The 13,070-nt window shown below is 41.4% G+C and overlaps 1 protein-coding gene across 9 annotated transcripts in view; it reads left to right on the top strand.

Moving 5' to 3' along the window:
• The window catches only part of LRMDA (leucine rich melanocyte differentiation associated), a 1,041,237-nt gene that overhangs the window by 205,367 nt on the left and 822,800 nt on the right, over nucleotides 1–13,070 (top strand). The window lies entirely within an intron of this gene.

The following is a 13,070-nucleotide window of genomic DNA, read 5'->3' on the forward strand; positions in this document are numbered from 1 at the left end:
TGAATGTCTTTTCTGTCTTAAGCCAGTTACATCTTTTTTATTTAAAGTTGCCTCCCCTCACTCTCTACCCCCTAACAAAACCTGTTTCTAGAAAATGTGCCATCCTAACATGTTTCCAAAGAATGAACTGTATCAAAGTGGACTTGGGAAACTGCATGAAAGTAGATTTGGGAATACAGATGTAGATTGTGGTGTGGAATTGCTTTGGAATTTGAAACTGGTTGTGTAGACAGAGCTGATGATGGATCCAGTTGTGAGTAATTTTTTGAAACAGATGATGTCAGTGGCAGTTTTACGACTAGGATTTTGACAGACTCACTTAAGTTGCTGGAAGATGGGTGAGAAAGCAAGTCACAACTAAGGGTTGAGCTAATAAAATCAAGGAGTTAAAAAAATTAAGAAATCTCTGTTTACATTTTTTCTTTGAAAGCACATATTAGAGTGAATTCTCCCACAGTATATTTTAGGCATTTTTTTTTCTTTTCCAATCTTAGGAAATTTATTGATATAAATAATCACATAGGGTCAAAGGAGAAAACTAGATCATCTTAATAGAATTCAAAATTCATTGCTGATAAACTATTTTTAGTAAACTAACATTACATGGAGATTTAACATGATGGAAACCTTACCTCATGTCAGAAGCAAACATCCTCTTCAGTGGTGCAATGTTAGAGAAAGGGTTGAGATAAGGGTGTACATTTCTGTTATGATTTAAATGAAATTGTTTTCTTAAATCCTGGAAGATCTCACCTGGAGGTTTTGGTCACTCTTGGGCTGAATCTAACCATCAGGCACTCTGTTTTGATCTGTTTTTGCCCTGTGTTTAAAAATAAAAAAAAAAAAATTGTGAACATTTAAAGGAACTGGAGGTTTCACCAGAAAATCCTTATCTCTGGTTTCTCCTGAAAAATTTGGCAAGATGAGACCTGTAGTCCTGAATGTAACACGTGGCCAGAACAGAGTGGTAACTCCTGCCTTTAGACACATGGTTTCCTTGTCTCGGTCACAAGGTCCTCTTCTGGCTCTGTTCACTCGATTATCTTACCTGCCTGGCCCTGTGGGCCCTTGAGTTTGCAGGGATTGCCTTAGTTAATGCAGGAAGATAAGAAATAGAAACCAGACATTTATATAAATCATAAAAAGGAGGAGGTAAAAATACCTTTTTGAATGAAGTGATTGCTGGGCTGGAAAACCCAACAGATCAACTGAGAACTATTAAACTAATGAGAGTTACATGAAATCATCAAAATGGATAGAAAAATCCATACAGCAAAATGGGGGAAGGGAGAAAGGGGCTCATTTACAATTAATAACAGCAACAATTTAGCAAGAAATAATGCAGGACTTACATGAAGGACACTTTATTCCTTCACTTTACTGAAGAGGGTAAAATCGGAAGAATGAAAGACAAAATAATTATTTTGAATAATTATTTTTGAATTATTTTCCAAGTAATTCAAATTTATCAAATTGAAAAATGTGTGAAAAGGTAGTCTTCCCATCTCCAAAGAGTTGTTGAGACCCCCCTGCCACCCTTTTAGAGAAATGAGAGAAGTTGTTGGTTTGCTATGCTATGGGTACCTAAGGAATTGGGGCCACTTTGGGGTGTTTCCCAGGAGATGGGAATTGGGGATATAGGCTCTGATGACTTTGTGTTTTGTATCAACTGAGTAGTTGATATGTGACAGGCTGGATCTCTGTTCGTTTCAGGTGCTCTTTTCCAGTGGTTAAGATTATTTAACTTCCAGCTTCAGGCCAGGGTAGACTAGAGCCCTGGTGGACTGTGCCTGAGTGTCTGATGGCTGGATCTGGCCTTTCACGTTGGATTATGGCCTTGTTCCCCACTTCCTCTCTATTTGATGCCTCTTGGGGAGTTGAGTCTGTCAATTGCTGGGTAGTTTCTGTTTTCAAAGTCTTTAAGTTCAGTTTTTGGAGGGATTTGATTCTATCGCTCTTCCTGCAGGAACAGATTTGAAGGTTCTGGGCTTAAAAAAAAAAGTGCCCAGTGGGCCTAATTTTTATCCACAATTAAGGCCACCACTAGCACCCACAAGGAGAGAGTTGAAGAATAGGTCCCAAGTGGAGTATCTCTGGTTCTGTAGTTATAGGAACTCATGAAACAAGAGGCATTTGATTTGAAGGATTAAAAGAGTTGGCCCTTCTTGACATTTAATAGGATGCCCCAAGCTGCTATTTGTGATTAAAATATTTGTGCAGAAACTCCTGCCCTGTATATTGTCAGGTTCATGATTTTCCTATTTCTCTTAAATGTCTGGTCTGCAATGCCCTGTTATTTTCTGAGAAACTCCTGCGTTGTGGTTGTGTGTTTGTTTTGCAGTGTTTACTCATTTTTGAGAGGCCATGTGGAAAGTACTTGTGCTTGAGATTTATAAAATTTGCTCATACCAAAACTGTCTTATTGGAGAAATTCAATGCTCTTAGGACTGAAGATTTTGTATCTGAACCAAATACATTTTTATATGTAAGTATTTATATTGATTAATTCTTTGTAAAACTTAATTCAGTGAGTATTTCTTGCATCTACCCCTCTACCTAGCTACCTACCTGTCTACCTATTTCTAGGCTTAGGATTCCTGGAGGGAATCTTATATGGAGTTGAGCATATAAGCTTTGGTTTCAGACTTGGGTTCAAATCCTGTTGATGTCACTTAGGAACAGTGTGATCATGTGACCCTGAGCAAATTACTTAGCTACTCTTAAGACTCATGACCTATATCAAAGAGTTGTAAGAATTAAATGGGTAATATAATGGAAAACTTGGCCCGATGCTGGTAAGCTCTTACTAAAATATTAGCTACTTGCATTAGCATCATATGGGTAGCAGGATTACAGGTAAATGACTTCAATTGCCTAAGTTTTCATTTTTTCATGAATTAAGGCTTGCTCTGATAAAAATGATTCATATAATTTTCAAAATGATACGTATAATTTTTAAAATTGATAGTCATTTTTTTTTTTAAAGCTGTTAAAGTGATAAAAATCCAGTAAGAGCCCTCAGCCCTCTTGTCTCTGGGCAATAACCCAGCAGCCTTTTATCACCTGTAGTTTAGCAACTGGATTTCAACTCCCACACAGTCCGCCCAGGGTCTGAAGATCTCCCCTTCTAAGACCAGAATCTACAAGGTTTTTTCTGTTTTTTGTTTTTTTCACTTGTTTACCGGGGATCCATAAAACATTGAGGCAATCTAAATGACAAACAGCAGCTGACAAACTAAGAAGAAAATGAGGAGGAAATAACTATCTAACATCTAGTGAGTGCTTAGGCTACATTTTCGTTTAATTTGCGTTGACTCCTCTACCTGGGGGTGGGGGTGGGTAGGAACTTTTATGCCCATTCTGCAGAGGAGACCAGTTCTGAATTAAGTAATCTGAAGTTGTACAGAAAGAAGCTGGTAGTATAGATTGGAACTCTGTGAAGCTGGCACAGCCAACCAGCAGGCGGAAGCTTTTCTTTCTTTTGGTGTTGTGGCCAAGACTCACATGGATTCAGCCTACCTTTGTGTGCAACTGGTCCCTGTTCGTAGCCAGCATCTGTTTTGATTGGTCCATTCCTATGCTGTCAAATATTACAAGTATTCCCTTCTGGTTAGGGAAAATTGTCATGTTGTAGGAAGCCAGATGTCATTTATTTGGGAGGCATTGATGGGAAAGAAGTAGAAAAACGGGAGGCAGAGGGAGAGAGGAAGAGGAGAGGAAGAAGCAGCAGAAATAAGTACAGAGTGAAGGGGAGATGGGGAACATATCCCCATATGGGATATCTTCCCTTTTAGGAGGTTCATCTCTTAAAAGGCCATTCTCCTGGAAAGCATGTATAACATGCACTAATATCTCTAGATTGTTCAGAGAGCTGAAGCAGGATCCTGAACTATAGAGATGCTTAACCTGGCTTGGAAAATGTTTCAAAGGAAAAATTTGCCTGCTGCATTCCTAAGCTTTCAGAGAACACAGGTCTTTTAAAGTTTATTTTACATTGAGCAAGGCAGTGCCTGTCACACACTGATTTCTCCCTCCCCTCTGGGTCTCAGCTGTCTTCCTAATAGGCAGCTGCCCAGAGTGGAGTGTGGCATTGTTAACCATCAGGGGTGACCAGCCTGTCAGCCTGTCTGGCTGGAACCCTGGACGCTGGAGGCGCCTGACAGCAACCCCATTTGCATCCTGTGTAGAGAGCACCCGCATCCTTTCTCATTAAGAGAAAAGTTACCTTAAACACCAGACACACTGGCAACTGGAGACCCTCAAGTAGCTTCTTTTGGATCTCATCCTTGACTGTGACAGCATCAGGAGTGGTAGTTTCCAAATTGTATTCTTTTTACAACATTTAAAACTATTTTCCCAGGTAAGATTTCTTCCACTGAGCACAACGAGAGGTAACAGGTTATGGAGGAGTTGTTCTGGTTAAAGAATGAATGAGAAGCCTGAATCTCCTCTGCTTTATCCGGGGAATACCTCTAAATAATCCCAGGGTTCCTAGGAACACAGTTTGAGAACTATGGTTCATGGCACAGGGCAATTTTAATCTTCTAGCATTTCTCTTCCTGTTTTTTTTTTTTTTTAACTTGTGCTTTAACTGAGTGACTTCTATAGTTTGCCTTCTCAAATGGCAAAGGGTTAAGAATACTATAAAAAATTAAACCAAGCCCTTCTGAGGACAATTTGTAAGACCTGTGTTCCAAATGGCTTTGGGGAAGGGATGTGACATTGTATAATGACTTCTTGGAAAATTTGTTTGTTACTTTTTCCCCTTTCTCTATCTCCATTCTTCTCTCCCTCTTCTCCTCCCCACCCCATTCCTGATTTGATGAAACTGTTTGTGATGTCCAGCATATATTTTACTGTTCACTGTGTGTTGTTGTACTTTAGCAATTTATAACTATGATCAATGTTGTGACCTTAGGGAAATTGCTTATATAATTATAGAAAGTTTACAGTCGTAAGACAAGGAATGGGGAAAATATATCACTGTAAAATATAAATATGTTTAAATTACATTTAGGATTTGGAATAGTTCCTTGCTTGTGTTTTACAGAGTAATCTGTGATTTAAATCAGGTTTAGTTGTGTTTTTTCCCCCCTAAATTGGGTATTATAAATCAAGAGTAGATGCTGGATATAGCACACAAGAGGATTTCTTATACATTTTAATGTTGCATAAGTAAGAAATACCAGTAGTTCAGCAGTAAAATTGCAAATGTAAGCAAAAGTGAAGATTTTTCCAAATTTAACTAGGTTGCATTTGTTTAGTAAACTCTAGCAATAATTTACTGTTTTATTACGTTTGCCTTTGAGATCTGGGCTGACTTTTTTGTTCCCTTCCTTAAGGAAGAAAAGGGAGGTACATTACTATAATTGCTTGGAGCTAGAAAAAAACAAGAGTACCATTTTGCTTTCCCCACCTGTGATACATAAACTTTAAAAAAGGAGAAGGGTGGGTAGAACACTTGTTAGGATTAAATGTATTCATGGATGTATCAGTCACACAAGCAGGGTGTTTATTTTTGGTAGGGTCAGGCTTTCCATTTGTGCCATCTGGTATGAGACTGTGTTTTTGTGCAAAAAGTTAAGTGATAGGCCCAGTTTTGCACGTGTAAGCTGCTGGTAAGGATTGGGGCTAGGGAGATGGGGAAGCCAATACAGCCCATTCAATTGTGAATGGGTTCATGTCTTGCTTCAGATCTTTTGGGGTCTCTTAGAAGACAAGTAGGTTTCATTCCAGATCGTCTCTCTTATGCCATACGGGTGAATTTCAGTGTGTGAAGAGGGGTTGAGTGTTCTAGAATGGATGCTGGCATTAGGGAAAAGGTGGGCGGAGGGAAGGATTTCTCAGTGAGCGACGTGGCTTAGCGTGCTATGCTCCTGACGTGTCAGATTGTCGCCCACCACCCCTCCTCCCACCACGTGCTTCAGATGGTTAACATGGACCCCAGCTTAGTTTAACTGTGGTTTGAGAGAAGTGAACTCTGGGATTGGGTTGGATGATGTTGATTAATAGGAGTGAGAGGGTGAGAGACTCCAGGGCCAAGCAGTAGGTCCATCTTGGTGGCATCTGATGTTGATTGGCTTTGTCCTGCGCGGCTGCGCTCGGAGAGCGGACATTAAGATTAAGTGATGCTGTCGTGTTGAGGAGCACGGCACTGCATCATTCTGGGAAGAGACAGCTGGGGTGGTTAATCCTTCATCACCAAGGGAGCACTGCCAGCGGAAAGATATACAGCCAAAGATAACCCTCCATAACTTGTGCTAAAGATCAGAAAACTTTGAATTCACATCCATCTGCTTAGTCTGGGGTGAAGATGAAAGATAGGCAGAATAGGAAATAAAAAACTCCTGAGGGATTAATCTTAGGCACGGTATGTAGCCCACAGAGTGAGCAGGCGGGAGAGAAACTTTTACGTGGCGTTTAAAAGGGAATTAAATGCACCCGGTTTCACAGCAGCCTCTTAAAGTAAAATTAAATGATACATACTCTGATTTTTGTGTTATATTCTCACCATTTCACCCCAAAAGGCTGTCCCCATCCCTCTTAGACCTCCTTTAATTTTTTTTTAAGGAGGTACTTTTAATTCTATACTTAGGGACAAAAGTATGTGGGTAAAGAATGCTGGGGGTACCTAATCAGTAGAAAGAAGAGCTTTTTGTTCCTCTCCCTTTGTGATTTTAGCAGGATATTCACAAAGGGTGTGTGTGTGTGTGTGTGTGTGTGTGTGTGTGTGTGTGTGTTTGTGTCTGAGTGTGGATTTGAAATGCTCTTGTTGTGAATATTCCTCAACAGCTGCAATGATTTTATATATCACATGTAATCGAATTATGCATTGTTGTCATACCAAAGTGATGTGCAGGGGGAAAATAAATCAGGGAGAGAAATAAATTAGAGGCCACTCTCACATCTGCAGCTTCTCTGTTAGCACAGTGGTCAGGCTGGGAATGTCTGGTGCGAGGTGAGAATGTTAGGGACCTACACGCTCTGTCCTCAAGTGACTTTCTGTGTTGAGTTTAAAGGGAAGCTTTGTTTTTTGTGTTGTTTTAAACCCTTTAAGTATATTTTTTGTCTTTTCCCTTGCCTGTTTGGTATTTGAAAGTCTGAATGAGAGTCTCACTTTGGGGCCTGCACATCTCACTGATGTGCAGAAGCAGTCCATTCTTCTGCCTGGCTTAGCATCACTTGGGCTCTACAGGGCTGTAACCATTCTAAGGGTCTGAATGGGGAAAATCTGGGGCAGTTGAATGAGGAAGTAGAAATGACAATTCAGAATGATTCAGAGAGACCTGGGTTGAATTTCCTGGTAGGCATTGTGAACTTGGACAAGTTCTTTTCTCTCTCCGAGTGTGTTACAAATGAAAAAAATGAATGTCAAGCAAGAGGAGGTGAATTGTCAAAGGAAGGAGAAAGGGTCAGTGTACCCTTGGGAAAGAAAAAAACATGAAGTTCTGTATTTTGGGTTAGATGGTTTGACAATCCACGTCTTTCTCTGATTTACCAGGGAAGGCGTGCTACAGAAAATGACTATCTGTATGGAAAATTTACATCTCAGATGGTCCAGGATAGTCTTGATTTTTAACATGCAAATAATGTATTTATACATGCATGTGTGAACATATCACATGCATGTACATATTAAAATTTATTTGAAAGTTGATTTCAAAGTTTATGGTTTACGGTTTTTATTTTCAATAGACAACGCATCAAGTGGCTAAGGGTGATTTAATTTCTATGCCTTTGCAGGACTTTTTTTTATTAAACATTTTTTTTGATGTTTATTTTTTGAGAGAGAAAGAATGAGTGGGGGAGGGGCAGAGAGAGAGAGAGGAGACACAGAATCTGAAGCAGGCTCCAGGCTCTGAGCTGTCAGCACAGAGCCTGATGCAGGGTTCAAACTCAGGGACCACCAGATCATGACCTGAGCTGAAGTCAGATGCTTAACTGACTCAGCCACTGAGGTGCCCTTGCAAGACTTAATTTAAATAAATCTTCAAAAAAGATAAATATCTCTTGTCAGACCATGAGATTTCATTTTGGATCCAGAAAAAAGTTTTGGTGAATTTGGGGAGAAAGTATATTCATAATATCTGATGTACCAAGCTTTAGGTAAAAGACCTATTTCATCCCAGGAGGAGCTGGTCCAAAGGTCTCTCTTCTTGAAAGACCATTACATTGGGTTCACTTGACCTTCTCGAAAGTGGTAAAAGAAACTTAACATTCTCAACAGATTCATCAACAGGAAGAGAAGAGGATAGTAAATCTGAAAGTGTGCCACTATGTGGAGGTTTGCATGGGAAGATGCACAAAGAAGAGTATGACTCAGATGTCCTCATCTGTTTGAATCTTAGTCTCACATCCTAAATCTGCTGAGCCTAGACGTTTCCCTGCCAGATAATCCTGAGTATCCAGGCTTGAGTCACCGACCCGAGTGGCCAGCAGACCAGATTGGGGGATGGTTGATATGTTCCAAGCTTAGAGTAAAATGGAATTTGTGGGAGATGTGATATAAGGGCTTCCATTTGGGGCAGTGATTGCTTTTCGGGGAATTTTATACTTGGGAACAAATCATTGGGCCAGTGAATGTCAGTGACTCCTGGGTGGTATATATATTTTTTCTAGTGGGATGCCCAGATACCAAGTTTTTGCTGTTCTGGTGAGTGTAGGTTTTCTGTTGTCTGGTCTTTGGGGAGATTTGACTAGTTTCAAGGACAGTGGAAACCTCTCTGTATCCCCTGAGCATCTGATGAGATTTTGGCCAAACATTTCTCAGCTCCTATTTACTATTGTAGTAAGCTGACATGTGTGACACAGGTGTACGTTGTATTTTGCAAATGTTAGAGTGGAAGAGCAGTAAGGAAGATAGGGCACTAACCCTATAATCAACAGACCTGGGTTTGGTTTTGACTTGGCCTTTACTTCCCTGGTTTCCTAGTGTTCTTGTTAGCTGTCACCCTGTTACCTCAAAACGGAGAGACTGGAAACTGCCATTTTGTTACACTCATGGAGTCTCTGCATCAGGAATTGAGACAGGACAGAGTGGAATGGGTTGTCTTTGGTCTCCAAGCTTGGAGCTTCCATTGGAAAGAGTAAAAAGCTGGGGGTGAGTTGATGCAGGGGGCTGGAGTTCTTCATCTGAAGGCTCACTCACACATGTGTCTTCATCTAGGCTGGGATGATTCAGCCACTAGAACTGCTAGATGGAGCCCTATACGTGGGCTCTTCATGTGGCTTGGCTTCCTCACAGTGTGGCTGCCTCAGGATATTGGTTGGAGTTTTTACGTGGCAGCTCAAGGCTCCAAGTGTAAGTGTTCCAGTGCTGAAACTGTCCCACAGTGTCACTTCCATGCACTCTGTCCATTACAGCAACATGAGCCTGCCCAGATCCAAGGCAAGGGGCATTAGTCTACCATGTGATAAAGAAATAGTAAGATCACATTTTAGAAGAGCATATTGGGTGGGAGAGGTGTCATAGCCATCTTTGGAACATAGGACACATTCAGATTTCTTTTCTGTGAATGACTAACAATGAGCCAGGGTGAGAGTTAACTAAGACCTCTTTCAACATTAAAAGAAAAATCCAGTTTCCTTTAAAAAAAATAATAATTTACAGCGGTGCCTGGATGTCTCAGTTGGTTGAACATCCGACTCTTGATATCGGCTCAGGTTGTGATCTTGCAGTTGTGAGATCGAGCCCCATGTCGGGCTCCTCACTGAGTGTGGAGCCTGCTTGGGATTCTCTCTTAGCCTCTCTCTGCCCCTTTCCCCACTCATACTCCCTCTCTCTGTGTCTCTCAAAATAATAAAATAATTTACAAAGTGGCTTTATCAGAGAGTCTACTTTAGGAAATCTTTATCTAGATAGGTGACCTAGGACAGTCTAAAATAATCTGTTAGGCAACATGAATGACACTGAAACAAGGGATGCAGGTCCTGTTTTTTTCCTCCCTACATTATTTCTACTGAGTTTTATGCTACAGTGATTTTTTAGTCCAGCTTTATTTTCTTATGGCATGTGGGTAATTAGGTGACAAGCTCATACCTCAACAGAGTTACCATGAATGTTGATTTGGACAGGAGTTAAATGTTTGGTAAATAGGCTTTAGGACCGGAATGTAAGTTGGGGACCTGAGAGGTGACTGGGTTTTGAAATAGAACCTGTGAATACTTGTGGCTATCGTCTTATACTGACACAGGGATTCGGATGGGCTAGATGTTGAACTTCTGGAGAAAGCTTTTTCCTTGATGGGGAGATTAAATTGTCACCTCTGGCATTGGTATAGATCTGACACTGGATATGAGGTCTGAAGGAGGCTGGCTATTGGGCAGTTGCCCCCAAGAAGGCATCACAATTAAGGGAAGGGGTTAATACACTGACAAATGTTTCTGTTTACAGGCACTGGCCCCTCTTTGTTCTGTTTTATCATACACATTCATCACGTTCAACCCGGCAACCCAACCAAATAGCTATTTAAGTTGTAAAAATGAATCATAGCACAATTTCATGAACTGTGTGATATACCTGAACCTAATCACATTATACAACAGGGCCTTTGCCAGCTTGGTGTACCTGGTTCTGGGCTTCGTCAGAATGAGTAAATAAATAGGCTTCATTAAATGTAATAACAGTAAGGTGGTCAGGCCAGTTGGGTTGTGGGACCAGGTAAGGAAGCATCCAGATGTTTCACACTGGACCATGGTACCCTTCCAAGCTAGCTTACCCTTGAAAGGCCCACAAATCACGTTGGCCATCTTCTGTCTTCTGCATGTGGCCAACCAATTTCCTAGATTATTAAGTAAATGGCAGGAGACATCCTGGGACAAGGATGTAAACCTCATAAATGAGAAGTACAAGGAAGGGCACTACTCCAGCTCATTTCCACAGAATTGCAGGGCTCGCTTACTTTGTACTGACTGTGAAGATGGATAAACATACGGTCTCTACCCCCAGGACTACTCTTAACAATGGGGCCCGCTCATGCGTCAAAAATCTTTCTAGGTGCTTTTTATGTGTTTTTTATTTGACTGTGAAAGATTAATCTTGAACTGTAATATCATCTCCATTGTTAAAGATGAGGAAATGGAAGCTTACAGTTTACAGAGGTCAGATAACTTATTCCAGGTCACCCAGCTAGTAAATGTCAGGGTGGAGATGGGAACCACTTTTCAGTGGTGGAAGAGGCCAGAGAGGAGGGTGGGTTGTGATCAGCAGAAGGGCCTAAGGAGTTTGGAGCAGCCTGGTGGTAGAGGTGCCCATGTGCGTTACCTGGAGAATTAGACTCATCCATCACCTGGGTGCCAAGACGTCCATTAGCTGGCGGATGGCTGTAGCAGAGCTTACTGAAGGGGTGGGAGCAGGCCCAAGAGACCTGTACAGCACCCGGTGTCAGGAGGTAGGAAGAGTGTGGCCTGAAGCACCAGACAGTGAAAGTGATGAGTCGGAACTGGGGAAATACTGCTAGGGTGGAATCTGCTCCTTGTAAGAGAGCCTCCATGTTGCCTTCCTTCCCAGTACTGACAGCACCTTGTATTCATTCTGTCTTTCTTCCCTGCCTCCCCCACTTTTTCATTCATCACTTTACCTTTTTGTCTCCCTCTTTGTCTCCTTTTCATTCTTTTCTTTTGTTCCCCTTTTCATTTCTCTTCCCTTTCCTTTGCTGCCCTGGTGTTTGCTTTACTCTGCTCCTGAACACTTTGTAATCACCCCACCTCCATTCCTCCTCCCCCTCTTCTGCTTCCTTTTCCTATGGAATATATAAATAAATATATATATATATATATATATATTTTTTGTTTTTCTCTTGGTTGTGTCAGCATATTTTAGACTGCTGGGCTTTGCATGTTTTGCAGCTGGTTTTGATGCAGTTGTCAGACGGTGATGGATGACTATCATCATTTAAAGTGTAAAAGAAAATGCCTTGGCACAGACAGACATGATCCACTGCCGTCTGCCAGCCTGGATAGGCATGGCCACCATTTTCTTCGCCCCTCTTCTGCCTCCCTCCCTGCTCACACTGCCCTTGCCAGAATCTACAAAAGTCATCGTGAGCTGAGCAGCACCGGGCTCTCGCCTTCTATAATATCACTTTGGTAGTTGTCAGATCATATGAAACGTCAAAATTCATGTGGCCTCTGTGAAGAGATATATTTAGTACAGCTGCTGCATACCTACATGCTACCCCTGACACTGACATATTAGTTATGCTGTCTTTTGCAATCTGATATCTTTAAATTTGCCACCTTGTTAAGTTTTGATTAATGTGATTCCATTTCACTAAAGTAATTGGCTTGGCCTGTTGTAAAAAATAATCAGCCCCCTCTACGGAACAAATGCTAGAACATGCTAATGAGGGAGTGAGTTCGTTACAATGATGGCGTGGACTGACAGTTATTAATGATTGTTATGATAAACAGACGAGTGTGAATTGGGATGAGTTGGGCAAAAGTGACAGTTTAAAAATAACGTATATTGGAAAGTACTAACGAAGTAATATACTGTTAGGAAAACAATCATGCAAGTTGTCAAGGAAAGAAGTGTAATTATACAGCCACATGGGCTGCTTAGGAGGACAGGGACCTGCCTGATAATGGACACATTTTTTGTTGGCAAGAGGGAAATATGTTATGGCAGAAAGAGGTGCAGATTGATAAATTAATTGGTCCCTCTCACAGCTCTGAGAGCAAACTTGGCCGGCAGTCATCATGCAGATTAGGGAGATGGTGTTTGCCCAATGCCTCTTTCCCCCAGAATCTCCCCAGTCCTTGTTGCCAGGCTTTTCTGAGGCCTCTCTTGTCGTCTCTTCTTCCCATCCAACTTCATGTGCTGCAACAAGTCATAGAAATGAGTCCTGAGGCAGGCCACACCAAGTGCAACCTTGAGCTGGATGGAATGCTTGCTGCCATGTCTATTTTTTTTTTTTTTTAAAGACCCTAAAGACTGAAATGCTGTATTGTTGCTAAAGTCTCTGGCTGTGATGGAGGCACTTAGGGGTGCTTTCCAGCTCTGTGAAGGAGACCATGAGGGCTCACACAGGCTGGGACTGTGCACAAGGGAGGTGCCAAGTCTGTATTTC

Source organism: Felis catus, chromosome D2 (assembly GCF_018350175.1).
Source record: "Felis catus isolate Fca126 chromosome D2, F.catus_Fca126_mat1.0, whole genome shotgun sequence".
In the NCBI taxonomy this organism is placed as follows: Eukaryota; Metazoa; Chordata; class Mammalia; order Carnivora; family Felidae; genus Felis; species Felis catus.